The sequence below is a fragment of the Cryptomeria japonica genome, chromosome 5, assembly GCF_030272615.1.
Source record: "Cryptomeria japonica chromosome 5, Sugi_1.0, whole genome shotgun sequence".
Lineage (NCBI taxonomy): Eukaryota > Viridiplantae > Streptophyta > Pinopsida > Cupressales > Cupressaceae > Cryptomeria > Cryptomeria japonica.
In genome coordinates, this window is record NC_081409.1 from 41,820,721 (window position 1) to 41,835,417 (window position 14,697).

Below are 14,697 nucleotides of genomic sequence, written 5' to 3' on the forward strand. Positions count from 1 at the left end.
AGGATGGTTAAGTTAGAGGACAGTCTCTAACCAAAGGTAAAAGGTGAGTTAACCTTAAATGGTTATGTAAGAGCCTTTAATGGTTTGGAAGACTTTAGAGGTTAACCATTTGAAGACATAAAGCCTTTAATGGTTATTGAAGACTTTGGAGGTTTTTGAGAAGTGACTTCCTTTTATTTAGGAATGTGACAATGATTAGGATAGGATTAGGCTAATTCGAAGGAGTTAGAAGAATCTAGAAGGGATTTAGGCATGCAAGTGGATTTTGTAGGAGAATGCAAGTGGGAGGAATTTTGGGATTTTCAATTAAAATAAAATCATTTATTTCAATTAAATGGTGTAATTTGCATTCGGATAGACATTTAAATAAATATTAATTTATTTAAATGTGAATATTAAATCTTAATTTATTTATATGAGAAAAAGGAAGATAAAGCATTTAAATGCTTGAAGACTTTAAGGGAAACCATTAAAGGCTTAAGAAGACTCTAGCAAGAAGCCATTAAGTTTGAAGACTTTAAGGGAAACCATTAAAGGCTGAAGGAGACTCTAGAAGGAAGTCATTGAGTTTGAAAACTTTAAGGGAAACCATTAAAGACTTGAGAAGACTCTAGAACGAAGCCATTAAGTTTGAAGACTTTAAGGGAAGCCATTAAAGGTTTCAAGTGGGTGAGGATAAATATGATTTTAAATAAATAATTTATTTATTTAAAATAGTTGTGCAACTTGCATTTGTAGGAAAATACAAGTGGGTGGAGGATAAAGGTGATTTAAATAAATGTTAATTTATTTAAATGTGAGAGATGGGATTTTGAGGGATTTAAATAAATATTAATTTATTTAAATGTGAGAGAAGATTTAATTAAACAAATATGATTTATTTATTTAATTAATGGTCTGAATTTGGTTAAGTGAATTAAATCAAATAAATTGAATAATTTATTTAATTAATAAGAGAAGAGGGTTATGATGAATTAATTATTGATTGATGGTTAAATAATCAAATAAATACTAAATATTCATTTAATTGAGTGGACATATTTATGTGACTACATTTGCCCCTCTTTGAGATGGTGCAGTTTTATCATGTCGTTTCAAAGAAAGAAAAATAGGTGTGAAGAAGTATGCCCCATAAATGTTAATTTAGTGGGTGGTATGCCTCCTCGAGAAATGGGCCGATTTTTTTTGAAGAATCGAGTGATCTCTTGAAAAAGAATGAGAAGTGGAGGGGAGGTAGAATAAAAGAAATTAGCAATAACGGTGAAAGAATGGAAGAAAACAGAGTGAATACAGAGAAATGGCAAGCCAGGGAGTACCCGTAGGTTATGCAGTAGATATAGTGCAAATGTGGTGTTGTGCTTTTGATTGATACTATACAATTGATCAAAATTGGTTGGAGAATCTGGTACAATTGGTTTAATTGCCCCGGTCGAGTCAAAGCATGACAGTTGATGTCAGTTGTTTGCTTGGATAGGATAAAGTTTGAGTAAGTGAATCAAAGTGACCTGATGGTGACTTAGACAATTGATGTAATTGCTCGATGAAGTCAAGGTATTTGAAGCAAAATACTCGTTGAGACTTAGACAATTGATGTAATTGTTCATTATGATTGTGTTTGATTGGTTGATCAATTGATAGTGTGTGCGTGTGATGGATGGTTGTGGGGAATCATGGTAGCCTCATTGAGACTAGGTCATTATGATAAATGCCTGATGTAGTCTAGGATTACCATGATCGATTACCCATTGAGACCCGAAGATACTTGATCAGAGTATCTATTGATAGTCTAGATGTGTGTGAGTCAATGTACCTATGCAGAGAGAGTAACTTTCTTGATTGGGTTGATGGGAAATGATGTAGGGTATGTGATGTTGAGTATCGAGATGAGGAGGTTGAGGGGGGGTTTGATGTTAGATAGAAGAAATGGAGGATCTATGACTCATTACTATGTATGCATGATATGCTTCTATTATGAATATATGGATGGATGGAATGCAATGAAATGAAATATATACAAATGAGATGAAAGGACGATCCATAGTGCTTTAATTTTCTTCATTGAGCATGATAGTATCAATCTTAGATGAGGCAGTAGGAACCAAGGATGGAGCATTGCACCTGCAAGCAAGCCGCATAAGTAAATAAAGAATATGGACCCTCCATAATGGTCCATGCTCATATGGTCGAGGTATATGCTATAGTTAGCAAGCCATAGTGATCCATGACTATATTTCACATAAGATCACGTAGCTTAGTGAACTTCCCACGTAGACACCATTAGTACATGCCCTAGAACTTCATTGGAATAATTCAAAGAAGATATATAAACAATGCCTAGGAACCATCTCGGTCACTCTAATCACTGGTGGATATCTTGGAGTAGCATAGGAACCTGATATATATAAATGAATGAACAACCCACAAATCAACCAAGTATCTAATAGCTTAAACATAATTTTCTTGTCAAAGAAAATATTATCATGTCTTTGTTTTGGGTACGGAAGGATGCATCCTTGTTAATACACTTGGTGTGTCGATGTTGATTGTTTGGTTGATTTTGATAAGTGATCATCATTTTAAGTATTTCACAATGTTTGCTTGGTATCTGCTTAAAAAGTGTATGTATAAGGTGTTGCCATGTTTTTGAGTGATTTTGATGTTTTTGGATTTTGTGAGACAATTTTCCAATGCTTTTGGTATTTTGTGAGACAATTTTGAATGAAGAACTTAATGGATCACAAGTAATGTAGAATCCACTTCCATCAATAGGTTAAGGGCATCGCCCCTGGTTTAGACATGACTATGAAAAAGCGGGATGCAAGACGCATGAAGTACTATCCTTGATTGTAGATCAATAACAAGCCATGGTTTGGATGGATGAGTGGATGCAATGAATGTGATCGCAACAAGTCTAAAAGACAATGGAGCCATAACCTTTACGAGTGGCACCTATTTGCCAAGTTTTCCCCATCGCACTGACCCAAGGTGCCACTGGAGTGGTTGTTCACCGTTTGGATGCATAATTTTTCTTTACTATTTTGATTTTTTTGTTTTTTTCTTTAGGACATTTATCTGAATGTTTTTGGTATTTTTCTGGTATGTATGGGAGCCTGATGCTCTGGATATCTTATGTATAAAATCGTTTGAGGTGCATGTTGTTGATCAGATCTTCTAGCAGTTCTCCTTCTGAAGTAGCCAACTGATATGCCCCATACCCAAATACAATAGTGATAACATATGGACCCAAAGAGTTTGATTTAAACTTTCCCTAATGTTCTCTGTTTGGTTGGTTACGAGTATTTTCCCTAAGAACAAGATCACCTACCTCAAATGTGTGAGGTCTAACTCAATGATTATAGCTTTTGCTCATGCGTTGCTGATAGGCTTTGAGGTGATTGTATGCAGCTTGTCGCTTCTCATCAAGTAGCTCTAAGTCTTGAAGATGTGAGACTCACTATGCTTTATCATCTATGAGATTATGCAAGGAAACCCATAGAGATGGTATCTCAACTTCAATAGGAAGGATGGCTTCTGTGCCATAGACCAATGAGTAAGGAGTTGCGCCTGTAGGGGTTCGAATGCTAGTTTGATATGCCCATAGTGATGGATTTAATTGAACATACCAATCACGACCGACATCATTGATTGTTCAAGAGATCATTGTTCCACATAATAGAGAAGCATCCTCTTCAAATACACCACCTAAGGAAAAAGTATTTACTTGAATCTTATTGAGCTTTGAGAAAAAGATGCAATTGAAAGAAAAAGGGCCAAGGGAGTATTCATTACTAGACCTACCAATCTCTCCAAGATCATATGGAAAGCCATCAAGTTAAAAACCACAACCTATCTCAAAACCAAGTAAAATTCTTGATGGATCATTCGTCAAAGCTGGTAACTCAGCTAAAGAGGCTGATGACAAGGATGTTTTATAATGGTTATACAAAGATGAGCTAGAATCCCAACCATAAGTCAATAATGTCAGTATCCCAGTAGAGAAATATGGAAAAGGATATGATATCATGAGAAAGATGGGATATAGTGGCAGTGGTCCTATGGGCAAAAGGAAAGAATGTATTTCAGAACCAATACAACCTCCTTCACAACTTCCTGAGGATAAATCAAGATTAGGTTATGGGCAAAATACCATAGATCCATAAGAAGAAGCATCATCTCATAATCAACAAGAGAAATAATATGAACGACAACAAGAAGAAATGGCCATTCAAAGAGAAGAAGAAGTTGCACATAAACAACAAGAGGAAGCTATCCGCAAACAACAAGAGGAAATGACTTACAGGCAGCCGAAAGAAGCCGAGGAACTTGCTAAAAAGTGAGAAGAAGCTACTAATAACCTTTATGAGAAATTTTTAGATTACAAGCTTTTAGTGAAATAGATTCCAATGAGTGGGAATGGGACTCCTACAAATCTGAATATTCCTCTAAAGGGTCATGCTATATAAAAGATGCAGAAGTCGATATAGTCCACTCATATGTAGTGCAAGTGTTAGAGTATAGAACACTCAAATGGAACTACAATATATCAATGTTGACTCTAGTGAGGACGATTAGGAACTACTTTCTGAAGGTTATTTTGAGGAAAATAAGATCTTAGACTTAGAAATAGTCATTGAAGACTTATATATCTCTATCATGATCCTTAATGCTCTTGACATGCAACAATCTGATGATCCCTTGCCATTAGTGTATCCTGAGCTTATTGATTGGGACAATGAAGGACCTATTGAGATAGAAACATTTCCTAATGATCATGCCATCACCTTATACCTTAACGCAATCAAACCTACGATAAATTCAACCAATGAATTCGGTAACACATCTTCTACTCAAGGGGGTGCCAAATCTCTCAGTCGCAAAAGTGAAAAGAAAAAAATAATTATTAGGTCTAATGCTGAAAACTAGTTAATGGCAACATTAGATCAAGAAAAAGTAAAAAGGAAGGATGTATTCAATGGTGAAAACCTCCTTGAGGTGCCAAAGGATGGGAGATTTGACACCTTACCTGAGTATTTCTAGGAAAGATCTTCAATACTGATTGAACCAATTGAAGCAAACAACATTGGAACACCAAATCAGCCAAAGATTCTTCATCCAACTACATCATTTTTAGAACAAGAGAAACATGACTATATGTCATTCTTCAAAGAAAGACAAATAAATTTCATATGGTCATACACGGATATGCCAGGCTTGGATCCGAATCTCATCATGCATCACTTAGATGTTTCTCCCAATGTAAAACCAGTAAAGCAAAAGCTAAGAAAGATGCATCCTCATATAGCTATATTGGTCAAAGTAGAATTGAAGAAATTGATAGATGTAGGATTTATCAGACCAGTGGCATATCCAAAATGGGTATCCAATATAGTTCCTACTTATAAGAAAGAAAAAAGTATTAGAGTATGCATAGATTTTAGAGATCTCAATAAGGCATGTCCTTAAGATGATTTTCCTTTACCGAATATAGATATCATTATGGATTTGATAGCTGGACATGAAATGTTTTCTCTTATGGATGGTTTCTCAGGCTACAATCAAATCAAAATAGCACCAGAAGATCAAGAGAATACAACCTTCACATGTCCATGGGGTACTTTCTTCTAGAATGTAATGCCTTTTGGACTCAAGAATGCAGGAGCTAGCTATCAAATAGCAATAAAAATAAATTTTCATGATATGATGCATACCTTCATGGAAGATTATGTTGATGACCTATTGGCTAAATCACATACTAGAGGAGCACATCTGGAAATCCTATCAAAGATCTTTGACTGCTTAGAAAAATACAAACTAAGGCTAAATCCAAAGAAATGTGCATTTGGTGTCACATCTGGTAGACTTTTGGGATACATTGTTTCATTACAAGGCATTGAAGTAGATCCAGACAAAGTTAAAGCAATCATGGAAATGGAATCACCTAAAAACATCAGTCAGTTAAGATCACTTCAAGGGAGACTTTGGTCTATTAGAAGGTTCATATCCTAGCTAGCTAATAGATGTCATCCTTTCACACATTTGTTGTGCAAAAATATTCCATTTAAATGGGATGCCACCTGTGAATAAAATTTTCATGCAATAAAGGAATATTTGATGAACCCAACAGTCCTAATGTTGTCGATTGAAGGTAAGCCATTCTTGCTTTATATATCAACCATTGATGTATCATTAGGAGATTTGTTAACACAATTGGATCATGAAGGGAAAGAACGAGATATTTACTACATCAGTAGGACCTTGGTCGGATATGAGATCAATTACTTATATATTGAGAAGGCATGTTTAGCAGTGGTGTTTGCATCCCAAAAATTGAGACACTATATGTTAACCCATTCAATAAAGTTGATAGCCAAAATTGATCCATTGAAATATCTTCTTAGCAAGACAACTTTAATAGGTAGATTGGCAAAGTGGGTAACGATCCTGAGTGAGTTTGACATTGAATACATTGACAAAAAAGATATAAAAGGAAAAGTGATCAATGATCAGTTTGAAGAAGCACCACTCCAATATGAGCATTCAATATAGGTTGAATTTCCAAATGTTGATGTTCTTATAGTCACTAAGCAAACATGGCAGTTGTATTTGTTGGAAAATGCACACTCCAATGAGACATTGTAGGTGATTGAAGGTTTTGTCATTGATGGCAACCTTACAATCCTATGACACCGACAAGGCAATCCACTGGCACCAACAAAGTTAGATTCTACACCGACACACAGACCACTAACACCGGCAGTGAAAGGAAGCATACCGACACAGAAGCCAACAGGAATTTTGTTGTAATATATTTTTTTTATTATTGTAAAAATCATTGTAAGTCGACTTGGCAAGTTGTAAAATGACTCTTATATAAGAGAGATCATTGTAGAAAATTTTGGGTAACTAAGAGGAATGTAATTAGGCAAAATAAGGAAGACCTATTATGTGAATTATAGGTTAAGGGTTTATGTAAGAAGTAGAGCAGAAACCGGTACTAGATCTGGCATTATAGATGCTATTTTGAAGCAGTACAAGACACTGGATTTATATAATCCATTTTGTAAGTCAGTAAGACTTCCCATTTTGTAATTGAGCAGTGAGCTCTAGGCACTTGGCCTTCCTGCATGTGCAGGCCCCTCTTGTAGCAGTAATATTCTCTTATTGGCCAGTAAGTGAATATTGTGGGTCACAAATCCCATCGAGGTTTTTCCCACACTGGGTTTCCTCATTAAAATATTGTGTTATGGTGTGTTTTTCATGTGGTTGCTTTTGTCTCTGTTTATTGCATTACTTTTAGTTTACTGGTACACAGTATTAATATCCTCTACATGTTTTAAATTAAGAAAATCTTTTCACCGGTTAGATACTGATTCACCCCCCCCCCTCTCAGTATCTGTGGGAATCCTAACAATTGGTATCAGAGCTTGGTCCTCTATTTTTATAAGCGTAATAGCTTGAGGAAGATCTTGACATGGGTAGAGATGGAAAACTTGATGAAGCAACTAGAAGGAGCTCTCTCAGACTATGATGGAGAAAAATTGAAAAATATCAAACTTGAAGATGACCTAAAAGCAGCTCAAGATATTATTCAAGCACTTCAATAAAATATTAATATTGCAAGAAACAAGAGAAGAGAACTTTATGAAAAAATGCAAAATCAGAATGATGAAAAGGAAACTCCTAATGATATGATAAACAAGCTGAAGCAAGAGAACATGACAAAAAAGAATGAGGTGCAGGATATGACTATGAGATTTTGTAAAGAAATTGAAGATAGAAAGAAGAATGAAGAAGACTTGACCAAAAGACTGAATGATGCTGCAAATGAAAACACAAGACTTAGTTATGAAAATGATATGTTGAAGACAGATCTAATGCATGCACAAAATGACTCATATGAACTCATGAGACAAAAATGTATCTTGGAAGGAGAACTGGCTGCTGCAAATCAACATAAAGAGAAATTCAAGAAAACCTCAGAAGAACTTGGTGACTTATTGAAGAATTAGAAACCTAATGGTGACACTAATGGTCTTGGCTTTGAAATTGGTGAAAGCTTCGGTACTGCAAACACACAAGATCATAGCAAACTGGTAAGACAACCTACTGCTTATAAATTTAATGTCAAATTCTTTAACTATAACAAGTATGGTCATAGAGAAAATCAATGTAGATCTAGAAATTATTAGAATACCAATGCACCCACCGGTCAATGTTCTAAATGCAATAAAGTTGGTCATAATTCTGAGAATTGCAGAATGAATATAAGATGTTATGTTTGTGGAAGATTTGGAAACTTATCTAATCAATGCAGAACACAAACTGGCATAGGTTATGGAAAGGCTATTCAGAGAAATAATGTGACTTGTTATGCATGTAACAAAATTGGGCATATTGCTAAATTTTGTAGAAGCAAGTCCTCACCGGTAGACAAAAAAGGTCCTAGTTTGAAAGGAAAAGAAAAGGTTGAAAAAGTTAAGAAAGAATTCGCAAAACAATGGATCAGAAAATTAGACCTAAATGGTGTTAGGAATACTCCTCCACTGGTAGAACCAAGCAACACTCCACTGACAGAATAGAGTAGCACTCCATCGGCAAGAGTCTCTTCATCTAATTGAAGAAAATTTCCTTGAGGGTTTGGCAATCAAATGAGAAATATGCTATTATTCCCTCGGTTGATGGTAAGAAGTTGAAATTACTACTATACCGACAGATATGTTGAGTGATTACTTAACTGGAAATATTTAAATGTGGTAGTTGGTAGTTCAACATTATAAATTAATGCTTTTAGCTCCATTTCACTTCACCGAGCATTCAAACATTCAAAGAGCACGAAAATTCCAGAGCTAAGGCATTTCGAGCAAAGAGGCAAAGCACTTCAGCAATCAATCTTTCCAAAGGTAGAGAAAGGCATTTATAATCATGGCATCCTCTTCTGTGTCGGAATTCATAGCAAACCCTACTATAGTCGAGGTAATCAAATGCCCTAGGCATATTTCAGCTAGTTCTCAAGATAGCTAAAAAGGATGATAATGTTGGTGCACTTTCCCAAATTCCCAAAGGAGTTATTTTTGCAGAAGACCCTAGAATGTACATCCATTGCCACATAGAAGAATTAGGTGATGAGGAAATCAAGAACATGTACAAAACTATCATATGTGATGATTCCGGTAATGTGAAGCCTGAGAACAAAATTATTGAAACCCTATGATTCACTGAAATCCTCAGCATTCTGGAATTCCCTAAGGAAGTTATTAGGATAGTCTTGAGCAGGGTACATGGTGCATTCTTTTGGCTAGATTCAATTCACAAAATCACTAAGGAAGCTATGAAAGCTGTAACAGGGTTACCTTCCACCAGTAACAGACCAGACAAGACAAAGAAGGTCTCAAATGACCTAGTAATGAACCTAACAAGTGCAACATCCGACCAACAATATTTAAGGGTGAATGATGTAACTGACATAAATGTGAGATTCATTAGCATGATTCTAGGTTACAAAACAACACATGCAAATAGACTTAACTCAGTTTCCATCTTATGCATAAAAAGTGCTCATGATATGGTTAAAGATAATGTGAAAATTGATGTATGTGAATGGTTAAAGGATGAACTTATTGACAATCTGGGAAAGATCAAGAAGGATAAGAAAGGGACATTCAGATTTGGTAACTTACTTGTTTGCTTAATGCTACATATAACCAAACAAGTGCCTGATATAGGTAATAAGAACCTTGGATTTGATATATCGGTAGGCAAATAGTTATCTGACTTATTAAGCAACATGGGTGAAAATAGAGAAAAGAATATTAATGACTGCTTTCAAGCATTAAAGGCTAGAATGAATGCTAGAGTCAGAATGTCACAAGGAATTGTAAATAAATATAAGGATGATGTATGATTTGTGATTAAGAAGGATGAGATCTAGATGGAAGTAGTTATCCCAAGAACAATTTGGGTTACTAAAATGGGTTATGAGATAGATGATCACATCATTGAAACATATGCTAAAGCCCTTCTGGAAGCACCCAATGAATCTAAGGAAGAGGTATTTGGCAGTGCTGAAACCATTCAAAAACAAATTCAATCCAAAAAGAGAGTGAAGAAAGTAGAAGCAACAGTGAGGAGAGGTTCAAGGCAGGCTAAGGCTATCAAAGAAGATGCCTGAAACAAATTGGTATCACTGAATATGAGTTACAGGCACAACAACCATAAACTCACCTTTCACCGATAGCAACTTCTTTAGAGAATGACATGCGAGCTGAATTTAAAAGAGTTGTAAGGAAAAGACAACCTTCATCGATATCCACACCTTCACCCAGAAGAACCAGGCAAAAACAACAAGCAGTGAGGCTCCTGGTCAAGAAGTCTACTCCTAAGAAGAAAAAGTTGACACCAAAGAAAATGACTCAACAAAATATTTCTTCGATTGACAGACTGTTGGATGAAATCACAGAAGAAGGAAAACTTAAAAACATCAACAAACTATATGACTCACTATCAGTTGATGATAAAGAAAAGGTTGAAAACAGTGTTATTTTACACTTGGATATCTACAAAAATTTCTTGATGCAAGTTGTAGATGAAGTACCAGATGAACTATTCAAGAGACTGGAAGAAAGAAGACAATCTATTGTAGAACTTGACAAGAAAATAAAAATTGAAAAATTACTTGATGTCTACCTAGTTAACTCTCCAAAGGAAATAGATGATCTAATTGCAGAGGCTAACCGGTCAATATTCTCTACTACACACCAGCATATTGCACTAATGGTTGGAAGAGTAAATGAGGTTGCAGAAGAAACTAAAAATGCATGGGATATATTCCTTATTGAGAAGGAAAAATAGGAAGAGTATAGAAACCCTAAACCAATCAAGGTATATCAAAAAGACAAGGATAAGGGTAAAGGAAAGGTTGGTGGTCCTCCAAGCATCAAAATAAGAGATAACTTATCCTCACCACCTCTAGTTACTCCACTGGTAACAATAATTAAAGATCAACCAACTGATGAGAGTATGGATGTATCACAAGAGGATACAAATCCTAATTCTGAGGTACTATACATAGTAGATGTTGATACTCAGAAGGTCAACATTGTGGTAGATAAGGACATAACTGGTAAGACAGATAAGGCTAGTCAACCACTGGAAATTGATAACATAGATAACATTGAAGGTAAACTGGCAGATGGGAAAACAAAACAACAAGCAGAACAACAAACAGAGCAACAAGCAGAGCAACAGGCTCCAGAACAAGAAAAGGTTCATGTGGAAACAGTTTCATTAACAACAGGAGAACAACAAAAACCTTTGCTTAAGGAAATGAAAACACAGACTGACCTACCAGAGGTCACTGCAAGCAAGGATATTACTCCCACCTACGGAATTCAAAATGTTAGCTCTTCAACTGCAGGATTTAAATCAACAAATATAACTAAAGTTCTTTTGGACTCTCTAAAGAAATAATAGATTGTAGTTCACAGGCATATAAAGCTATAGATGACACAATTCCAATTTTGAAGATGATAGCTCCAAAATGCAATGTTGATAATAAGGATTCTTTGAGTCAACTCAACACTTTGTCTAAGTATATTACTGACAACACAGTGACAGTTGAGCAAATAAAGGAAGAAGCATTCAAAGAGAGGTTAGAAAAAGAAAAACAGAAATTCTTTGAGGAACAAATAAAGAAGTGTACAAGGCAGTTTGACACACTTCTACTGGAATTGTGCAACACACTTAAGGAGTTCAAAACTTTGTACAGAGACACTTGTAAGACAAACTTTTTGACAGTTGACATAGACAAGAAAATGAGCAAGATACATGAGGAAATTAATAAGCTAGCTGACAATTTTATTAATTCATTTGATTCATTATCAATTTTTGAGCAAAAGATAACAAGTTTTGAGGAAGAGTTACTAAATCTAGAAAGAGAAAAGGAGAGAATAAAAAGTAAGGCTAAAGATCAGAAATTAAGACTAAGTCCACAACTGGACTACCTAGCATCTTTAAGGAAAGAAATATTTGATGCACTGGTACAAGGACAGAAAACACCGGCAGAGAAAATGCAACACCTCACTGGTACAGTTCAAAGAACAGAGGCAACAATAAAAGATAGTAAAAAGTTCATTGAGAACTTGAATTTGGTTCTGGCAGAACTTTTTCAGATTGTAAGCAACCGGTTACAAGGTTGAGACAGGAAACCATACTCTATTGACACTTTGACAACCTTTGTCATTGATGCCAAAGGGGGAGTAGTGGTATGAGAAAATAATCACCTAAAGACTCATCTGCTCAGGGGGAGTTCACACATTTTTGGTTCACAAATTTTTGGTAACATATTTTTGGACTACACTTTTTGAATTTTCTCATGAGTGTTGCCATCAATGCCAAAGGGGGAGATTGTTGGCAAATGCACACTCCAATGTGACATTGTAGGTATTGAAGGTTTTGTCATTGATGGCAACCTTACAATCCTATGACACCGGCAAGGCAATCCACTGGCACCAGCAAAGTTAGATTCTACACCAGCACATAGACCACTAGCACCGGCAGTGAAAGGAAGTATACAAACACAGAAGCCGACAGGAATTTTGTTGTAATATATTTTGTTTATTATTGTAAAAATCATTGTAAGCTAACTTGGCAAGTTGTAAAATGACTCTTATATAAGAGAGATCATTGTAGAACATTTTGGGTAAGTAAGAGGAATGTAATTAGGTGAAATAAGGTAGACCTATTATGGGAATTATAGGTTAAGGGTTTATGTAAGAAGCAGATCAGAAACTGGTACTGGATCTGGCATTATAGATGTTATTTTGAAGCAGTACAAGACACTGGATTTATATAATCCATTTTGTAAGTTAGTGAGACTTCCCATTTTGTAATTGAGCAGTGAGCTCTAGGCACTTGGCCTTCCTGCATGTGCATGTCCCTCTTGTAGCAGTAATATTCTCTTATTGGCTAGTAAGTTAATATTGTGGGTCACAAATCCCACCGAGGTTTTTCCCACACCGGGTTTTCTCGTTAAAATATTGTGTTATGGTGTGTTTTTCATGTGGTTACTTTTGTCTCTGTTTATTACATTACTTTCAGTTTACTGGTACACAGTATTAATATGCTCTACATGTTTTAAATTAAGAAAATCTTATCACCGGTTAGATACTGATTCACCCCCCCCCTTTCAGTATATGTGGGAATCCTAATAGTATTTTGATGGTTCTTACACACAACATGGATCGAGATAAGACTTTCTATTTATCAAACCTCAAGGTCATATGATCCCAAAAGCATACAAACTAACTTTTCCTTGTACCAATAATATGGCAGAATATGAGGCATTAGTAATAGGAATCAAGATGGTATTAGAATGGAATATTACACATTTGCATGTTTTTGGAGATTCTCAGCTAGTCATAATCAATTCAATGATGATTATCAAACCAAAGATGAAAGGATAATGCCTTATAAGAAGATGGTGGATGAATTTAGAAATTACTTTGTAGATTTTTTTTTTTAATAGATCCCGAGGAATGACAACAAAGTAACAAATGCCATGAATACGATTGCCTCTCTCATTCAAATACAAGAAAATCAAGATTGTTATGAATTCCTGGTGGAAGAACTATTTCACCCTGCCTATGACTATCCTGATTCTCAAATCATATGTCACCTAGTAGGACCTGATTCCTCTCATTATGGCCAAATTTATACCTACTTGAAATATGGTACCCTTCCTCTTGACCTATCAAAGAATCAGAAACAAAACTTCATCCCACAATCCACTCGTTACACTCTTATCACATATACTTTATATAGATGAGGTCTAGATGGTACTCTCCTCAGATGTCTTGAGAAGGAAGAATCTAAGAAGGCCTTAATTGAAGTTAATAATGGTATTTGTGGTACTCATTCAAGTGGTCTTACTCTTTTGAAGAAACTCATACGATTGGGTTACTATTGGCCTACTATGGAAAGGGATTCTTTTCAATTCGCCAAAAAGTGCAAACAATGCGAGATCCACGGTGACCTCATACACGCACCAACACATGAGCTTCATACCTTGGAAACATCATGGCCATTCTATCAATGGGGCATGGATCTAGTAGGAAAAATCCATCCACCTTGCCGCATTCATGGAGAGTTCATCTCGTTGGATCGTTCGTACAAGATTATGGAGGTAGTCATCAAGAATGTCACCTGTTTGCACAAAATCGGAGGCATTATCGGCACAAGGTGTAAGTTATCTAACATTGAGCTCAATAAAATTACTGGCACAACTTTTGATGGACGTTATTTGAGGGTAGATGATGTCAGAGAAATAGATGTAAATTTTGTAGCAATGATTATCGGATATAAGGTTTACCAATCAAACCAGTTAAACTCTTTCTCTGGTAATACAATTTTGATGTCACATCCAATGGTTAAGGAGGATTCCCATTATCATCTATGTAGTGTAATGTTAAAAGAACTCATGACTAACTAGCAAAAGATCAAGCAAGACAAGAAGAATACCTTCTGGTATGGCTCCTTCATTATATGTTTGGTATTTTACTTTTTGGGCGTTATTCTCGATTTTGGCAAGATTCAGTGGGCTTTTGACCACCTGGTAGCCACACAGGTTGCACCAATTTTGGATAAGCAAGGGCACAAGGTTAGCAAAGAAAATTTATGGGCATTTTTCAAGGCATTTGGGAA